Source organism: Melozone crissalis, unplaced genomic scaffold, assembly GCF_028551555.1.
Source record: "Melozone crissalis strain CALT ecotype California unplaced genomic scaffold, PUWL_Pcris_2 ptg000005l_1, whole genome shotgun sequence".
Classification (NCBI taxonomy): domain Eukaryota; kingdom Metazoa; phylum Chordata; class Aves; order Passeriformes; family Passerellidae; genus Melozone; species Melozone crissalis.
The window spans coordinates 47,747,518-47,767,178 of NW_026535783.1; the positions used below are offsets into that span (position 1 = coordinate 47,747,518).

The 19,661-nt window shown below is 44.9% G+C and overlaps 1 protein-coding gene across 2 annotated transcripts in view; it reads right to left on the bottom strand.

The window, feature by feature from the left end:
- Positions 1-14,444, bottom strand: part of KANK1 (KN motif and ankyrin repeat domains 1) — a 129,681-nt gene extending 115,237 nt beyond the window's left edge. The window contains exon 1 of one of the 2 annotated variants that reach the window (XM_054287199.1): positions 14,367-14,444. The gene's annotated coding sequence lies outside the window, so the exon portion shown is untranslated. The remainder of the gene's footprint in view (positions 1-14,366) is intronic. The other variant, XM_054287190.1, reaches the window with a different exon arrangement.
- Positions 14,445-19,661: the final 5,217 nt, after the last annotated feature.

Consider the following 19,661-nt stretch of genomic DNA (forward strand, 5'->3'; position numbering starts at 1 on the left):
AACAAAAACCCAAACATCCCAAACATTAATAATTCAAGGTGTTGAAAGAAACAGTCCACAAAACTAAATAATTTCATCCAAACTTCAGGCTCATTTTAACGGATGTGTTTTACTACCAGGCTTTGAGAACTCGGTTCTATAGTCTCATTAAATCAATAGGCCATAATACACAAAATAAGAGACTGACTGACTCTTTAGATGCTCTTAGTATATTGGTGTTTATTAACTTACTTTTGCTAGTGATGTCATACAACTGAACTCCTGAAATCTCTCCTTGTGACAGACTTGTTACTTTCCATTCTTTCTCATAAAAACAAGTTTTCTCGGCAGGCAACTCTCAGATGTGCTGCTCGACCTGCCACCTGTCTACTTCCAACAAGATCAGTATCTTCAAATTTCGAAGCACAAAGGGACCAACTTGATAAAACTCATGCCTGGCACTTTGAACTGCCTAACACCAGATCCAAGGCTGACATTACTCCAAGCCTTTCACAGGGCTCTGTTGTGATGCAAATAAAGTACAATCCCCAGACACAAAAAAGTCATTAAACCGGAATTAGGAGTTATAAGTAACTGGCAAGCTGAACGAAAAATCTGGGTTAAGAGGAACACCAAAGAAAGACCTACAAAGAAAATGGGAAACGGCTGTTGACAATTACCCTTCAGCAAACACAAGGAAACAGGTATGGGGACCGCAGTGCTCTGCAGCAGCAGCAGCTTCCACGGCAGGCTCAGCTTCCCCAGCGTGAGCCGGGCACTCACACCACCCTTCTCCCCCAGAGGGGACAGAGTGTGCCATCCAGCCCTGCCGTGGGCTGAGCGCACTGACAGCACTTCAGCTGAGCAGCTCCGGCTCAGCTCGCCAGCTCTGTGAGTGACCTGGAGCCAAGGCCAGCCAGGCTCCCAGCAGCTCCCCGGCTGCTGACCAAACAGGGGATTGAGCAAACTGGGCAACAGCGAACACTCACATGCTGTTAGGTCAGGAGTTAAAATATCTCAATGACCTGCAACTTCCATCATGAACAAGGGCTGATAAATGCCAGAGCCTTAGGGAATACAAACTCATCTACAAAAAACCCCATCCAGGCTTTGATGCAATTTCTGTCACTTCCAATAGACAGCAAGACAAAAGTAAGGAGGGTTTTCCTTCGCTCTGAAGAAAAAAAAACATTAAAAGTCATGATGTAAAATGAAGTTTTCAAGAAGGGATTAAGGAAATGGATGGATCTAATGGAGACTTCCTAGACATCAGAGAGAAGCTCAGCATATCAGTATAGCAAGACAAATACTGCCCCTTTTTTCATGGTAAGAAGCCATGAAGCCAGGAACCTCTTTGCCTGTAACTCCATCTTCAACATCAACACTAATCACATCATCCATCAGCACCATCCAACTTGAGTCCTGACTGGGCCATGCAAGATGAATTGCAAATCAATCATACAGCACAACAGCCTTCTTTTCACAGCAGCAAAACGTAATTCATAAATAGGAATATTGCCAACACAGACTGGGGCTATTCTTGACCCAGAAGGTATTCAGTCCTCTTACAACCAGCTGTGAATTAGCATATTAACAGTGAAAGGAAATCAAGAGATCTGTTAAAAAAAAATCATACATAAATCAGCCTAGAAGAGCGTTCACAGCTAAGAAAACACCAGATTCCTGCAGCAAGCAGGAAGAGCTTAAAAGAGCATGGGTTACAGCCCATGGCCAGAGGAGAAGGCAGTGAGGTGGCTAATCCATAGCCCCCACTATCCAGCTGCAAACAGGAGAGCTCACTACAGCGAGCATGGCACATCTGTGCTGTGACCCCTAGCCACCATCCTAGATTTATCCCAGGTTGCGTTCTGCTGAGAAGACGACAAAAATGCAAGTTCTCAGACACTCAGGGACAAGGCAAGGTCATGCCAACATTCCTTACCAGAAAAAGTTCTCTCTGCACACTGCCAGAAAGTAGTATGTATACCTTTAATTAGCTACACAAACTTTCTTTGCAATGCTGAGCCTTGAACTTGGGACTAAGAATAGTCCAGTATATCTTCTTTTTTCATTTCCAAAGCAGAACATTTTGTAAGACTGCAACAGCCTAAAAAGTCATGGCAGTCACCCACTGCTGCTGTGTTACAGTGAGAGGCAGCTGAATCTTTTTTTTTTCCCCCTCCACTTCTAAGGACAAGAAAAGGAATTGCACTGCTGGCTCATTACTCCTGCTCCTGCAACAGCCTCGTGAGACAAAGTTCAAAACTAGCAGAAATTTGATGACAGGCTGAAAATGTGAAGCAAAGGACAGTTTCTCAAGAAAAAGTTATACTTGTCAGATTAGACAGCAGAGCCTGAATTCTGTCAGAGACAGCTCTTTCACTTCTCTCTTTTATTTCTTCCATTTTCTTCATGGTGACCCCCCCTTTTCTGTATTGTCTTAGAGACTTTGAACAGAGCAAGCATTCAGGGGCAGGGTGAAAGAGGAGGAACAGGCATGACTTGATGGGCACTGAACAAAGTGTGCGCTAGATAGAAAAGCTACAGGAAATAAAAGGAGTCCGGAGAGCTGAGACACAGGAATAGCAAAAGCATGAGAACAGCCAAGATGCTTCACAGACATGTCTGGGCAAACATTCAAGGCCACGAGGTAGAACTATCAGAAGCCAGGAGTTACATTATGCTTCTTTGTACTCCAGTAAAACCTACCCTGAACAGCTCCAGGGAGGGATCCACAGGCAATACCACAACTTCCACTCAGTGACTTACTCAGAAATGGGAGAAACCAGCTGTGTTAGACATCCAGGACTCCCCTAATCCCTCTTAATCAATAAGCAGCTGGTAATCAACCTGAGTTAAGATGAGGCAATGGGCACAGATGGGCAATGAACTCACAAGCTTAGGCTGGCCAGCATGGACTAGTTAGTGCTATGCATCTAACATGTTGTAACCTCCAGTATCAAATCCAGTATTTCTAGCAGGATATTTTAAGACTCTTCATATCTCTGCAATGCAGTCAGAAACTTTCTGGTAACTCTCAGAATTATTCACCTAATTTTGCAAAACCAACAGGAAGTTGATTTCAATTTTTCTGAGAAGACTGTGCTGAAACCCATATCGCCATGACCTGCTTGGCTATCCTACTCTGGCCACATGATGTTCTCTTTGTGGCAGGCTAAGCAGGTGGGCAGAAGTACCAGTTCAAAGGTATCTGACTTGAATTTACCTCCATATTCAAGTCAAAACCACTTCAGCCATGGTCAGCATCCTTCTACCAAAAGCCAGGATAACATACTGCAGTTAAATCTGTACCTGAAAGCCACCATTGCTTTAATTAGATTCAGCCAAATCCAGGTCTTTGCAGTCTAGACATGGTTTAGCAAGTGCTTTTATGTGAGTAATTCACTGAGAAAGAGCACATGTTAAGTTCTATCTGGAGCTTACCTCAGTTTTGGCAAGAAAATAGCTGGATTTTGACAAGCCAAACACAGCTCAACCTAACTATTCAAGCATTGGTCCAAGGGAGGATTTTATTTGACAGAGGAAGGAAAATGTTCCTCCTTGGGCCTAATGCTTTTCCAAAGTTTAGCCTGCCACAAAAGGTGTTTCTATTCAGAGCAAGAGCGATAAACAGGACAATTTTGCAACACAGCACAGACATGAATCTTGGAGCAATACAGAATACATACCCCATGCCTTACTCTGGCCCCTCCTGCAGTCTCTGTAATACTCTAGGTTTTAGACAAAGGTCCAGAGATTAATAGAAAGAAAAAAAGCACATATGGAGTAACTACTGCTTCTGACCTGTGGTACATATACACTGGTCATTTTATACAGGAATGTCAGGGCAGCCTTGTGGCTTGACAACTTCTGCACTGAAATCAAAGTGATGAGATGCTCCAGCTCCAACAAAGCCAGCTTGACTAAGCTTTAATATAGATACAAATGGCTGTTGGCTGACAGAAAATTGTTAGTGCTCCTAGCTGTGTACAAATACATTATAGCTATTTTTTATTTCTCAAGGAATCTCTGGCTTAGCAGTAGTAAGACATGGGAAACAGCTCACTGTTTCTGAAGACAGGATGTGCAGAAAAGTGCCTTACATACCCAGCTGGTTCTTCCACAGGGCAACACCAGTATCACAGGCCAGACAGTCCTCCTCCTTGCAATGAGACTCTCTCAGCACTGATGAAAGACTAGCTGTAACAGGATATTGTGGTAAAAGAATATTAGACAGTTCAATTAACAGTTATACTTGAATGCACCAGCATGCATAAAGCAGCCCATAAATCCTGTCATTTTTCACTCAGAGTTAAGACAATTGTTATTTTCTGAAACAAAGTCAGGAGACAACCCTGGCTTACTTTTGTGATGCAAATTAGCAAGACGCTTGGAGGAAGAGGTGGGGAGGAAAAGTCTTTTAATTGACATTACAATGAAACTTCATCCCTCCACAAGAGTCACAGACATCAGCTCCAGTGCTGTCTCCTCCAGGACCCCAACATTCTCCTTCAGCCTGTGCACAACCAAACCTCTGGCTCCTCACTGGGGCATCTGCCATCTCATTCACTTGCAGTCACCAAAGAGACCTTGGTGTACCATCCAGAACAGCCACCAAGTGTGTTAAACAGGGGGACATAAACTGCTGCTCTTCCATGAAGATGTAGCTACAAGGAAACTTGTTTTACCAAGCAGGAACAGCATCCAAAGCAAAACACCATCCCAAATGAAATTCAGCTCAGGAATGTGAGCTATGCGGGCAGGGGGGCTCTGATGGCTATAAAGGGAGGACAGGAGCAAGCAGGCTGCTTTCACAACAGTGGTTTTCCAGCCAGAGCAGAGGACCAGCTCAGCCACCTCCCTCATCCCACTGCGTGCACGGCAGAGCTCGGGAATGTGAGCAATGCGGACTGGGGGCCAGGGGGCTTTGCTGGAGAGAGGGCTGGGAGGGGCTGCCAGGGGAACAACTCAAGAAGCCCAAGAGGCAGCTGGGGTTGCTGAGGAGTTGTAGGGCTCCTTTTAAGCGAGGGGCGGTCTGTGGAGGGGTCAAAAGGCTCAACTACAGGCTGTGAACCAACAAAGGTCCCTTCCTGTCCCAGTCACCCTGCGCTTGTGAAACAAAACTACAAATGTAGCTTTGCAATAAAAATGTCATTAATCTCTACCACCTAAAACAAACTGCAGGCCATCCTGGTTTTTTGGCTAGTTGTGGGCATGAAAAATATACCAGCATTAAGACCAATGAATCCATGCACCTAACACTTCCTGAGCCAGAGATATAATATTCAGCTGTACATGCACAAACCTTCTCTGCCCCAGGCTAACAAAAGATGGAATTGCTATAGGTAACAGCCCTGAAACCCTCTGAAGTCTGCTTCAACCAAAACCAACAACCCCTTACAATGTGAACAATATTCTGTCAGTTGTTTATTTATAAGATTCTTGAAGAACACTTTATTTTGACCACATTTTCTTGATCCCCACATCCCAGCCCAGCCACTAAGTGACTGGGCACTGCCTGTCTGGCTGGAGCAGCAGCCTCCCAGGACATGCGCCTCCAGTGCTGGGTCTCTGAGTGAGCACCGACTGCATCTCCTCAGCACGCCTACCACATAACTCGTGACAGTCATGATGTGTGTACAGATACAAAGAGGGGTTTGTTTTCCTTAAATTTCCTCAGTGAGAAGGCTCCCGGCAGCCACTAGTATTTTCGTTTATGTGATCCTGCTACATTGCTTAAAAACACGGCAGTGGGCACAAGCAGCAGTAGTTATGGGATGAGAGACAGCAAGAAAAACACAAAGGAGACAAAGACGCAGTGCTACATCACAGATGGAATCAGGACCATAGCAACTTCACTACACACATCGGAACCCTTGTCTACTCAAAAAACCCCCATGCATAAAACAGCCCATAACCCTACAAGAACAAAGTAAGAAGCATTCATCAAGTTTGTCAGCCCAGTTAAACGATGCTGACAAGATACATAAACTGCAGCTGACCATGCCTACATAATTTTCAGCACCTCTTTGTTTCAGAGAGATTTCACTGGTCTTGCAGGTAATTATATCTTCTCTTCGAATGTTACTGACTTGTCATGGACAGAAAGCTGCCTGAGAAGGCTGCTGGTAAAATGTAAGTTGAGAAAATGGTCAGTGATGCCAGAGTAAGACAAGCATTCATCTGAGGAAAGAAAACCCTTCAAGAGCTTATCATTAGAAAAAAAACCAAGAAAGCAGCAACTTGAAAGTTTAAGAACAAGTTCAGCCCCACATGTCAGGAAGGAACGGAACTTAAGCTAAAAGAAATCTCTTCTTGTATTGCATTTTCTGAGTCTTAAGATTAATCTGGGAAAATGACTGTTGTTTTAAAAGTGAAGTTATTAATTGAAAAATGTGAAGTGTGGTTTTAAAAAAATATACCACAAGGCAGCTTAATTCTAATCACATTCCTGTAAATCCAAACTGAACACCTGAAAAGAGCCAAATGACTTTCAATGCCTTAAAAAATGGAAGAAAAAAACACCAAAACCTGTCTCCCCAATTCAGGAAATCTAACATTTCACAGTTTGGTTTGGATTCCCTCCCTGCTCTCTTTTTTGGTTTATTTGTGCAAAACTAGGTATTATGAACAGAGTTTAGAGCAACTTCAAAACTTACATTTCTATTAAGTTCATTGTGAAGCAGCTTCAAAACTGAGTAGCAACAACTGCTTTTCATTCAGCAAGCCTGAATTTTCTGTTGCAAGCAATCTTCTGTTGCTAGACTCTACAAGGCAAAGTGCTACTGCCAGACAGACAGCTGAAAAACACAGAGCAGCAAGAGAAGGACTCTTAAAAGTCACAGGAGGCTATAGAAATTCTGCTTCAATATAGCTGTAAAGTCCCACCTTGGTTAAGTTCCATGATATTCCATAACGTCCAGATCAAGTTTTGACAACTATCCTCAGCTTTGTTAGGATTTCTCCAGCCATTCTGCACCACTCTTTTACTTCTGCTCTCTTGTGCACTTCTAGCGCACAGAACAAAAAAGCTAAGCCTGGCCTGCCAAATTACTTCTGCTTCCTGTCCCTGTTTGCCCCAGAAACCCAATTACAAAGTTAACTCATGCTAATGGAGCCTGAAGGGACCTGCACTCACACTCAGCTACATGACAGGTCTCGATGAATGAACAGCCTGATTTTCACCCTGGTTTGGTATCTGAAATGTAAACAATGCTCATTAAAGTTATCTATTGCAGAAGGGCAGGTACATCTGGGTGTATCTGTGACTAATCGGAGTGAAAAGTCAGAGTCCAGCATATGAGTCATTACCCAGCAAAGGACTCTCCTTGAAAACAAAACAAAGAAACCCCCCACAGTGGGGTTCACCCCTGATAGAAACACCAGCTTCTACTCTGAAGGAATAGCCAGATAACGAAACATCTCTTAACAGGTATTTTGCTGCACCTATTGAGGTAGATACACCCTGGGGGAAAAAAAAAAAGCAAGGCTCTTTAGCGCAGCCCTCCAAAAACTGAACTGCAGCGGGAAGTAGAATATATCTTAATGTATCAGTCTACTAACACTGCAAAGGAACACTGATGAATTGAAACAACCTGTCTGCTGACAGGTGACTTAATAACAAAGCACTGGTCAGAAAATACCAACAGCCTTAAATTGCATTTGCCAAGCTGCAAAACTGAGAAGACCTATCAACTCTTTCATTCTGCTTTCTCTTCTGTTGGAAGTCTGGAAATTGGGAGAAAAATTCTACAATATTACTTCATTTAATAACTAGGCATGAGTCAAGTGCCCCTTCTTTTGTCTCACGATCAGTGTCTTGACTGTCCTTTGTTATTTTTCATATTCTAATTTTAAAACACTCAAAACTGTCTACATAAATAAAGAGGAAGATTCTCTAGTCTAAATCTAAACATTACTTTCCCCAGTCACTACACTTCTTCGCAAATTTCGTCTGGAGAAATACTGAATAGCCACATAAAACACATTTATGTATCTTTCTTTCCCTATCCAAATGAGATTAGTTTAGTATAACTCTCAGAGATCTGCATATGATGTGATGAAAAGCGCATCATTCACAGAGATTTCACTATTGTCCGAGGTCCTTGGGGGCTTTTTGACACAGCTGTTCCAAAACAGCTCAAGAATGAGCACCATCCTTTTCTCATTTAACAGCTCATGAAGTGAATGAAAACACTGTGATGGAAGCCCCACCATGCACAGCCATGTTTATGCACCTAAACAAACACATTCAACCTCTGACATGGTCTCACTTCAGGGAAGACTTCCAGCTGTTAACTGGGAAAACAGTTGAGGTTAAAAAAAAAATTAAAAAATATAAAGGGATCAGAAGAGCTTGGGGGAGATCGTAAGTTTAGTTTTAAATAGATAATTAGTTTACTTTTAAACTAAACTCAACTTGTTAGCCTTTGAGACTAACAGGTTGCAGGCTGGTAGCTGATGAGAAGAAAATGCAAGGCGAGGAGCTCTCCCAGTCCCACCCACAAAGCAGGGCTTTGATGATCAGTGCTCCTGATCCTCATCTACCAAAAAGGTTCTAATGGACAAAATCCACATCACATGGGTTTCCAACTGACAGGCTCGGGTGGCAATCACGGTACCATGATTTCATGCCTATGAATTTCTGACACGTCTCTGTACTACCGCTGAGGCTTCCCACCCTCTCATGCTGTGTTGGCACAGCCAGTGGGACACTGTGCACACATCAAATAGCCAGGGGTGAGGGGAGGGAGGTATTCCAGCACATCTGTTTCCAGCCAGATCAGTGTTCCAATCGGTTTTGTCCCACAGCCACATTAATATTAGCACCAACAGAAAGAAGGTGGCAGCAAAAGTGTGAGAGAAGAGCTCACTGCTTTCAGCTGGGCACGGGTTTTCTGCCTGCCTGCAGCCCCTGTAAAGCCCCTGTGGCACAGGCAGAGTCAACAGGAAAGAGCCAGGAGGTGTGGAGACTGGAACAGGCGCTGAATAAAACAGAAACATTTCTGGCACTACCCGACAATTCGTGGTGCAAAATCATCTGAGTCAATCTGAGCAGCATCCTCCCCCTTAATAATGACACTGCAGAATTGGGAAGGGATCAGAAATACTTATAAATTGTGAAAGAGGCTTGAAAAGACAGTTCAATCTTTAACAGACCAAACTACATTATTTGGAAGGGGCTGGTGGATTATATAAAATAATAGATAGTGCATAAAAGCTAAATCAGTGTTTGTCCTTATGGCAAGAAGTGTTGATCAAGCCATACAATTAGGAGGCTGAAATGTGTGCACACACGCTACAGAACTCATTGTCAGCAGCCAAAAAGTGAGACCAAGAGAAGGACTGATCACTTGTGTGGGTAACAGCCCTGTATGGAAGCTAAACTTGGGAATACTACCTGAAACAGCAAAAAAGTAAGAAAAAAAGTCCAGGGACTAAGAGTTTAAAAGTCAATGTTAACTATTTACAGACTCATACAAGACATACAGGATTGATTAGGCCTCACCAGTCTTAGATGTATGGGTACCTCACAGTGGATAAAAACCTCTGGTACAGAACCTCTCAACCCAAAGCAGCCTTACTAAGGCCAGTGCCTTGTCCAATAACCAAATATTTTGACTGCTTGCATCTTCTTAGAACCCTCAGCAGCAGTGTAACCTGCTCCTGCCAGGGCACTACTGTTTCATGTAAATGCACTGGACTCTTTGGGCCCAGAAGATGGCAGGCCAGTAAGAAAAAGCAAGGTCCTTGGCATGAGGAAAGGGTACCTTTAGGTAACAACGCAACAGTAAATCCTTCTAGATTTCCACAATCAGCAGCTTAGGGCATCTACAAGGCAGGAACTTCAGAGCACTAGCACCTAATACATCACCAGGCCAGCCCAGACCACCAATCCATCCCCTAAGTGTGGTGGCACAAACATTTGTCCCAGAAATCCACTGAGGTGCCCCCACTGCCCTCCTGGACACCAACCACGCCCAAACACCACAAAAAGCTGCTGCAGCTCATGGTAGCTCACACAGCTGCAGAGAAGATGGAAAACCAGACATATTACGCATGTAGGAGAGTTCTCTCACTGACACTTCTTAGTCTTGATCTCTGTGTGTGACACAGCAACATCCCAGTGCTCCAGGACGGCACAGACATCTCTGTCTGCGTGAGGGGTGGGACACAGGCACTATCCCTGAGCCCCAAAGCAGGCTGGGACACCCCCAATGCCCAACATCCTCCCACCATCCCCTTCACCATAACATTTTCTGGAGATGCTTTGTTTTAGGGAAAGGTACCAACCCAGCAGGGCAGGTATCTGGGTCTACTTTTGGCGCCTGCGTGCAATAGGAAGCCCATACATCAGAAGAGTATGTGAACAGTACCTTGGCTTTTGAAAAGACCAGACTCCGTTTGACAATGCTTATCCACAATTAAGTTCCAACTGATCTTGTCCGACTCCTCTGTCTTCAGTCTACTCACATCTCTAAAGAATTAAAGGGACATTGAAAACACGCATTCATGACTCATGTTTAATTGCCAGCTATCCTTCCTCAGTACAGCTCTAATTAGAAATCAGAAACACATTTTTGAGCTCAGAAAAACACAAAAAATTGGCAGTAAGTGACAAGAGAAACCTGTGGGAGTGCTTTAAGTGCAACAGGATGTCGCCTCCTAAGTTATGCTTTAGCCAGACTAGTCATTGGGTTAATACAGGGTTAAGAGCCCAGAGTCTGCAGCAGCCCAAAACAGAGATCAGATGCTCTTGCCACCCCTCCTGAATGACAGATTTTTTTTCATTACTATCAAAGCTCAGAAAGCATTTCCCATGTTCACTACAGCACATTACAAGCTATTTCCTTTCTTCCTCATCATGGACAACTACACCATTAATGATGAAAAACTGACTATCACCACATACATCTTTCTGCTTTCTGGAGTTTGCCAAGGAACCTTTGGTGAAGTACAAATATAAACATGGCCTGAATCACTATTCAGATTTAACCACAAGTCTCAACACTACTGTCATGACTGCAGATGCAGTTTCCCAAAGTAAAATACGTGGGCAGAATTCAGAATTAGAGAACACATATACTTACAAGTATAATTCACAATACAACACTGCCAGGAAAATATATAAACGAAAAAAATATCAATTATGCCAATTGTTAATTCCTGACATGTATTTATTTCTCTTCAGGTGCCAGTCTTTTGATAGCTGGGAACAGTCATATAATTTACATGTTATTTCCCCTCAACATATAGCCTCTATAACGGGAGCAAGAGACAACTGTGGAGTGTCAGAATTGACAAGCCTAAGTAGTTTCCCTTGAGATGCCTAAATGCCTTTTTACAGCACTGCCAATTATTCAACCATGCAAGCAGATACTATTAAGATACTTAAAATGAATCATTTCCCACTAGACTCAAACACATTATAAACCTCACCATAAATCTCAATCTCTAGTCAAGATGAACTTATTTAATAATATTCATAAATATTGTTATTTCATAAAGGCTTGTGAAATGTACAAAAGGTTTATAAAAATACGTTATTTTTAGATATTTTTATATTGTTTAAACAAAAGACTTCTCAAATAAATTCCGTAAAAAGTTACAGCTAGCATTTCAAGTCATCTGTAAACTACACTTACTGCATCTTTAAGAAGTTAGGTGGAATCATAAGTTTTTGGAAGTAGTTCGTTGCTACTTCTTGTTGCAATTCCACATGAACTCCTCATCATCACAACATGAAAACCTAGTCATCAGCTTAACACTTGTCATCTTGACACAACCCACAAAAATTTTAGACAAAATTCGTACTTGTACACATACACACAAGCTTTCAAGGCACTTTCCAAGTACTTTGTTTCTTCCCTTTCTAAAGCGCAAATGGGAATTTTCAGATGGATAAACAGTACAAGCAGTGATGCCTGAAACACCTCCTTTGGCCCATTAGACAATTCCATTAGCTAAATGACTAGGGAAAAAGCCCTTCATCTCCATGACCTACCACTTCAACAGGTGCTGACACCACAAGAAAATCTGCAACTCTCCTCAGTTAAGAACTAATGTTTTAGCAACTAAAAGCACGATCAGATGCCCATTCCCGACAGCTCTTCACAGTAGCTCTGCACCATTTGCAAAACTGACTCTTCATTTGGACGTTTTCATTTCACTTTCACCATCTATTATTTAGACATGCAGTGCACTGCAGAAATTGAGACGACAAGCTGTACCAGAAGCTTACAAACCTGAGAAAACTGCTAGAGTGAGAAAAGGCAAACAGATACCGAGGGGGAGCTACTGGATCAACTCATCTCAAAGTGAAGTCATTTGTGCCACAAGAAATATCTCTGTAGCAGGTTCTCCCAAGGAGGTGGGATTTATAAAGACACCTAAAACCAGTTCACATTCAGTTTTCAATCAAGACTTTCTCCAGTGCAATTTTGAAGTAAAGCCCAATCTTAAAAGAAAGCAGGTGTGCACAAATTTAAAAATTAAAACACTAGGGACTCCTGTATGGGCTGGAGTGCTACAGAAGTTGTCATCAAAATATAGTTTACAATATTAATTTCCTTCTAGTTAGATTGCTAGCAATACAAAGGAACAAACCACACTGTGATGTCAGACAAATGAAACAGAGTCAAATGTAACACCAAATTCCATTAAACACATGGACAGCAAAGCTACAGATTTTTTGGCACACAAGAGCCTGTATCCACCCAACCTTAAGCCCAAACTCTGCCACAACCTGGAGCTGTGCCACTGCCCCGGCACTGGTGTGACCCACACTCAGCACTGTGTGGAATGCAACAAGCTTCCCACCCCACTGCCCCACACCAGAGCTGCAACCTCTCACTCACTCCCAACAGAGGAAGGACACAGGCTGTCCTGTCATATGACAGTATTTCATCTCCACTTGAGGAGAAAGTTTCGGGGTGGAATCCTATTTCATCCAATCACTAATATATGGCAGATGTTCCCAGTCAGAAGAGAAACAAGATTTCAAAGGTACTGCTTGCAGCACGGATTGGACTCAGCCCTACTCCCGTCAGGCAGTACCACTATGCCCTACTGGCACCCACTCCCTTTGGAAAACAGACTCTGGACTTGAAGACCCAAGCAGCACTTCTAAGGACTTGACACACTACCTGAACAAAAACGTCAGGGCTTTCTCTGCACATCATGAACACTTTTAAAATTAGTTTGGCCTTTCTAAAATTCACACATTAACCCGATCAGCCTCCTCTCACTTTTCTGATATTGTCCTTCTTTCTCAACAGACACCCACACAACGTTTAATACAACCTAGTCACTCTGACAGAAGGGGTGAAATAAAAGGGTAAGATGCAGCCGATATGTTTAATCAGCAAATTGTCATGGTATCTTTTATGGCTTGCCAAGATACAAGGCAGTCAACTATGCTACTGATATGCCAAACGGGCTCAGCTGCTACTTAAATGTTTGAGAGCTCTGATTTAACAAAAAGCACACTGTACCTGACCTTAACATCGGTACAAGAAAAGTTTAACTCAGCTTGGTCTTATGTGTAACTCGGGGACAAAGCAGTCACAAGAAAGCCACTGTCATTACTAAGGCTTGTAATTACATCTGAATCAGTTTTTACACGTAAATGCGTATCAAGCTATTGGGTCCCACAGCGTTGTTTCAGAAAAAGTAGGACTGTTTTCAAACACTTCAGGATGTCTTTATAAGAGTTTGTGAGTTGAGTTTTTTCTTTTTTCGTGAAGAGCATTCGTGAGATTCGTGAAGAGCTGCCAAAGTTAAGGCACTTTTATGTACTGAGCATCTAAGCCCAAGACCTTCCCCTTTTCCCATCCCCCTACCCCCAAAAAAATCTCAACTCTTTTGAAGTGCCGGCTCACAAGTTAGTGACGGTCCATTTAAACAAAGCACCGGTGAACACCGCTCTCACATGTGACCCATTGCGCCCCCTCCTCTCCCCTGCCCAGGTACTTCCCCCCGCACCTGGCAGCGCCTCCCTCGGGGCCGGGGCAGCCAGGCAGGGTCGCGGCTCCGAGAGCGGGCGGGATGCGGCGATGCACGGACTACGCGCGTCCGCGCCTCGTTTGGCATAATCCAGCATTATTAATCAAAACGGGGAGGGAGATCAACAACTCTTCGCAACACACTCACAGACCGGTCCGCCGGGACCGCCGTCCTCCTACCGGGGGTGGGGGGGGGACAGCGCCGTGGCTGACCGTCCGCTCCCCGCTCCCGACAGACCCAGGCGCTGCCCCGGGGCCGGGGAGAGCCGCGCTGCTCCTCTCGACGAGAGCGGCAGCAGCAGCAGCTCCGCCGCCGCCGCTACGCTTGCCCCTCGCCCGAGCGCCCGCGTCCAGCCCATCCCAATCGCATCCCCCGCCGCTCACCTCCGGCTCCGCGACCCGGCGACGAGGTTGGGGCGCGCTCCGGTGACCCCGCAAAACTTCAGCTCCTGCCTCCGTCCCCGCCTCCCTCCCTCCCGCCGCGCTGCGAGTCCGCGGAACGCTCCGGCCCCGCTTTGTACCCGGCGGCGGCCGCACTGCGGCTGCGCGCTGCCCAAAACCAGAGCGGCGCCTCCGGCCACCCTCCGGCTCTGGGCCGAGGCTGCTGCCCCCTGCACCCCCACGCGGCCCTCCTGCCCCCCCCCACGGCCCCCCTGCACCCCCACACGGCCCCTCTGCCCCCCCTCATGGCCCTCCTGTCCCCCTGCACCCCCACACGGCCCCCCTGCCCTCCTGCCCCCCCACCCGGCCCGCCTGGCCCGCCGCGGCACCGGGAGCCTCGGGGCGGCCTCGCTGGGTGCACGGCGTGGCGGGGGAGCCCCGGCGGTGCGCTGAGAGCGAGTGCCGGTGGCAGCGGCAGCAGAGTGCTTTTCTTGCCCCCGCTTAAGAGCCTGGCTCGGCGGCTCGCCGGGATGCGGGGGCTCCTCGTCAGGGAGAGTAGGTTACCGTCGGGGCTGCGCCTGGAAATTCAGCATCCTTGGGAAAATCTGCCGGGGGCTAACCCAAGTGGGGTCCGCCATGTGTGCAGGTTGGAGGGACTGGCTCGAAGCTCAGAAAAGAAGTGTTGGCCCCAGCAGGTCCAATACGTGGGGTCAGATCCGATACCTGTCCCAGCCTAGTACATAGACCAGTGCCGAGGGATTGGGATTCCCCAGTGGAGGCTCTCCCGTGAAATGCTTTTCTCATGTTGGAGTCTCGGCAAAATGTGCTGCACTGGGCCGGATGGGGTCCTCGGCAGAGCTTTCAAAGAGCAGAATGGGCATCAGCTCCCTCTGCATTGTTTTGATTGTTTTGTGAACCTCAGCTTAGAAACAAAGTTTTTAAACTCGTGCCTTGATTTTTACTGGTCAGAACAGGCCATCTCTAAAGCCTTTTCTGCTGCGAAAGGATACAGTAGTCACGGGTTTTGTGTGCCTTTTTTTCGCTTAAGGGTTTGAATATTCGGAACGGATTGATGGGTGTTTTCTTTCACTCCTCCCACTCTTATCTCAAGAGCTATCTCCATTGCCCCAGGGCTTCAGTGTCTCCGGGAGCAAATGATTCAGAAGCTTTGTGATGATGCCAAGAAGGGCTTTACAGGACAGTCGCTCCCAAATAAAAATCAGAATCCACAGGCCAGGAGTAAGCAAGATGCAGGAGACACAGCAAAGGCAGGAGTGTGCAGAAAACCATGCCTGACTTTCTTTTCCAGCTCTGGATATAGGACCCTGCGAGGTGATTATTGTGACTTACTTGACAAAGCAAAAGGACGCAGCTTTGGTGCAACACTCCTTGCTTTTTCTAGTTTTACATGCAGTGTGTTATCAAAGACTGGCATCTTCTGATCCCTTTTAATGTCCTTCTTTCTGTGTAATTTCTCTGCTTTTCTTCTGCCTTTCCCTGGTTAATGCTCCCAAAGCTCTGCATATTCCCAATTTTTTTTTTTTCTGACGTGATACCTGTTCATGAATGGAGGCCACCAAAGTTTCTCTCAATGAATATTGATTCCAGAATAGATGAAGGAGGATATTAAGGAAATTTTAAAATCTCTGGTTTGGTTTTTTTTTTTTTTTCCCTATGGACCACACTGAAGTAATGCTAGGCAAAAAATGTTAGGGTTTTTTCATTCTATAAAAAGCTACTAGGCTCAGTGATATTTCCATCTAAATAATTTCCAGTATTTCTTCTGAAATCTCTGAAGCCATTAAAACATTTTAGAGATAAAAACACATCTAGTATTTTTCTAAATAAAGCTGCTATGACATTGACGTAAACCACCTCTCAAACCAGAGAGCTTTTATTAAAAAAAAAAAAAAAAGAAAAAGATTTTGCACATTTTAATTCAACCCCACATATTTTTGGAAATAGTGTCAGTCCAAATTTGCAAACAGACCCTGCAACTCTTTAGGGTGCTAATAGTTATTCATCCTGACTGCTAACTTCCCATCCAGAGGCTATTTTTTAATGGCTGAATTACCAACTCTAAAAAAAGGGGGTTACTGATGAAAGAAGTAATCGAGATAACAGTGAGCACCACTTACCATTTTTTATATTAACAACCAAAAGGAAAGTATATTCAGACTAGCAAACAGCTCCTCACCATCAGCCTATTCATCTGATTAGTTGGGTCAGGACCATGTTGTACCAGAAACTGTGCAAACAGAATGAAAGCACTCAGACTACGGCAGTGTACAGAGCAAGCAGATAGGACTCTTTCACTTCTCCCACTTAATCCTTTCTTTCAAGAGCTGCCAGCTCTTGACAGTTAAAACAAGTGAAATTAAATAAAGAAGTCAATTGTTGCATTACCTATGTAAGAATGACAGAAGTCTTTCAGCACGATCATGCAGTGGATGGGGCGTTTTCCTTTGATGATGCAATTAGAAGGTCTTGGTTCACCCTTCAGCTCCTTAGAGCTTGTCTGGCCCTGCAGAGGAGTTGCAGAGTGCACTAAATGGGAGCACCAGGGATCTGCCAAATGGGGCAGAGGGGTGTACAGGCGAACTCGAAGTGAGGGGAGCCAGTAAGCACCTCCAGTCTGCTCCCTCTGCCCTGCACATGCATGTAGGGAAGGCTTGGAGAGAGCACAGAGACCCCACCCTGTCAAGCACCAAAGAGAGAAACTTGTCTCTGTCCAAATTAATCCAGCCAAAGTCTCCGGGAGAAAGGGGGATGAAGATGTGAATGTGTTGCTACTCTTTCACAGGTGTGAGCCATGAGGAGCAGGTTCCTCCTTCCCAGCTGGGCACTGGCACTGGCTTTGTCGCCTCAGAGACGCCTGTGCAGCTCCCACCTGGGGCTGTGGGAGTGAGTGTTTGCCTTGCTCAGCCTAAGCACCACCAGGAGACACTGGGCTGGGAAACATGCTTTTGCAGGGCTTTTCTAGCTCTTTTTGGGTGTTTTTCATTTGTGATCTGCTCTGACAGGTAGGAAGTCTGGACTATTAAACATTTAGAGAGAAAGTCCCTACCACCCCAAAAAATCCCAAACCCACCTATTTCCTTCACAAAGCCAGATGCCCATGTCTGTGAGTAGGAAATTGTAAGGGCATGTCTGGAAGTAAGTAAAAGTAATACTTTGAAGAGAGATAACACATTGTATTTTTCCATTATCTGGTCCAATAAATATTGTTGTATGCTTTGACAGACATTTCAGATTGCTCGCAATACAGATGAACCTTCTGCACTCATAGAGCATGTGTTGAGAACAAGGAGGATTTTAGAGAAATTATCCTGCCCTTCTGCAGTGGGTTGAGCAGAGGCTCAGGCAGAGTGACCTCTCATGGATTTTCAGGCCACATCCTTCTGGATTTTAACACTTCCTATGCCTGTAACCTGTTTTTTGTTGGACATCCCTCACAGCTTATCAGGAGCCACTGGGTCAGTCACCTCAGCATCCTCTGTGCTGCCAGTGCACCTGAGTACAGGTGATCTGTGGGCTAAATTTGGAGGCAGGTTGCATTAACCCTGTTCCCATCTGTGGCCCACTTTTATAAAAGTGTGGAGAGGAGGGGCATCAGACATTTCCTCTGCTGCTGTATTTGGCTTTGCTGTATTTTTTGCTTTGCTGCCACTGTAGAGAAGCACGAGAGGCCATAGTTATCTTAGATGAGTTGCCTTAGGTCTTCCTCAAACTGCAATGTACATCTGTGGCTCCACAGCAAGCAGCTCCCCAGCACCCTAACTCATAAATTGCATATTTTCTCTTCTCCCACATTTCTCTAACCTCAGAAAATAGGATGCTGGCAGTTCTACAAGGCTCACAGGTTCGGGGAAACCCCTTAAGCCACAGCAAATGTCACCTGATTTGTAGGGGTAGTGGAAACAGTTCTGATGTATTAAAAAAACAAATCCTATGAAAATTTTATAAGAAGAATAATTCTGATTTTGCCAAACAAAACAAAAAATTGAAATGTTCTTTCCATAGGAAATAGTAATATTTTCCTGTGCCTTATTTTATCCATTCTAGAAATATCACTTACCTGGAAAAAACCACATATTTCTTTTTTATCCAAAAGGAAGATTTGGCATGTGGGAAGTGGTGTTCAGGCACCCACCTAAGAATGACCAGAACAGAGTGACCCTCCCACCCTTGGCTCCCTGCCTTTGTCTGTTGAACAGAGAGGGGCTAAGCAGGGCAGGGCTGTGCTGCTGAGTATCCCCCATCAAAGGCACCTCTGCCTCTCAAGGACACTGTGAAGTGCTGATTATTGCCAAGCAGCTGCCAATGCCAAATCTGGATATCAGCCGAAGGAATTGAATAAAACACTATTTTAAAAATACTGAACGCTTGCTGTTGCGAGTATTCTGCACACCACAGTGAGAGCAGGGGTAACGTGTTTCACTGGTGTGAATGACCCCGCACGGCAGGCATGGCAGCTGAGAGGCAGAGTAATCCTCTCCACTGCAAGCCTGTAAAAGCCCAGCTTTTTCTCTCTTGTGCATCTGCTGTCCTGACTTACTTTTAGGAATGCAGCAGTTTCAGTAGATGCACGTTGTGTCTCTTCTCAGCACAGGACACCACAGGCAAGTCACACTGCGTGGCTGGTTTCTGCAGAGCCCCATCTGCAAAGGAAGGATGTTACACAAACACAAAAGAAGGCAGGGTATTTTTTCCACCCTGGTTCATGGCTCACACCAGTGGCAGCAGGGAAAAAATACCATATGCTTTCCTGAGAGTCCATAGTGATATGAAAGAATGCTGCAGGGCACTTGATTTTCCATGTAAATATTTCTGTTTGCCACACATTGTCCTGGATCTCACCATTAGGCCTATGGATATTTGAGGCAGAACAATATTCTTGATTTGTGCATGAATGCACAAGAATGCAACTCCAGAAATCATTTACTAGATGAAATGTAGCACTTGCCTGGAGAATCAGTGTCAAAATGTGCTCCCCAAGGTTTGAGCAATTCTAATATGACTGAGGAAAAAGTTGCCACCAAACTTATGTCCGGGAAATATTTTAAAGAATGCTTGATTCCCCAGAGCTTCCAGACCTTTATTTTTGAGCAGGACGAGGAGGCCACTGCAGTTTAATGTAGTTCTATCATCAGCATAATGAAGTTGTACAACCAAGCTCAATCTCTGCAAAAGGCCTTACTTGGACTTGATGCCTGTCATGATTCACCTGAGAGATTAATAGAATAATTTCCTTAATGGATATGTGCATACAGCAGCGGGGATTTTGAACTACATTGG